The sequence below is a fragment of the Geospiza fortis genome, unplaced genomic scaffold (assembly GCF_000277835.1).
Source record: "Geospiza fortis unplaced genomic scaffold, GeoFor_1.0 scaffold408, whole genome shotgun sequence".
In the NCBI taxonomy this organism is placed as follows: Eukaryota; Metazoa; Chordata; class Aves; order Passeriformes; family Thraupidae; genus Geospiza; species Geospiza fortis.
In genome coordinates, this window is record NW_005054330.1 from 5586556 (window position 1) to 5587053 (window position 498).

The window sequence follows — 498 nt, forward strand, 5'->3', positions numbered from 1 at the left end:
GCCTCCGAACCCCTGGATCGGGCTTCCTTTTTTTTTTTTTAATCTCCTTTTTTTTTTTTTTTTTAAACCTCCAGTATTACATATGTGCCAGAAAAAAGCGAGGCGGGAGCAGGAAGCGGAGCAGGGCGATCGGAGTCCTCGGGAAGGTCGGGTTCAAGCACTGCAAGCCAGCGATCCCGGTGAAAACGTGATTCCCATGTCTAGGCACGGAGATCCTGTTCCCTTTTAACACCACAGCAACATCCTGCCTCATTCCCTTTGCCCAGCGCCGTGTCCTCGATAGGGCTGCTTTGTCCCTCGTTTGCTATCTGCTGTGGGGGACGAGCATCCTGGCTAAATCCACGGCAGGCTGGAGAGCACCAGGAAAGCCTCCGTGACCACTCAGGGATCCTGCTTTCCAGTCATGATCCTGCACAGTTCTAGCACTTTCTCTCCACAGCCCACAAAGGATGTTTTTTTTTTTTTTTCTTTTTAAACACAAAATCCCAGGGTTTTTCA

The 498-nt window shown here is 50.0% G+C and overlaps 1 protein-coding gene across 3 annotated transcripts in view; it reads right to left on the reverse strand.

Annotated features, from left to right (window-relative positions):
• Window positions 1-498, reverse strand: part of TAOK3 (TAO kinase 3) — a 45236-nt gene that overhangs the window by 18867 nt on the left and 25871 nt on the right. The window contains exon 1 of one of the 3 annotated variants that reach the window (XM_031057367.1): window positions 81-98. The exons of the other annotated variants lie outside the window; for them this stretch is intronic. The gene's annotated coding sequence lies outside the window, so the exon portion shown is untranslated. Of the gene's footprint in view, window positions 1-80; window positions 99-498 lie in introns of those variants that run through there. 3 annotated transcript variants of the gene reach the window in all.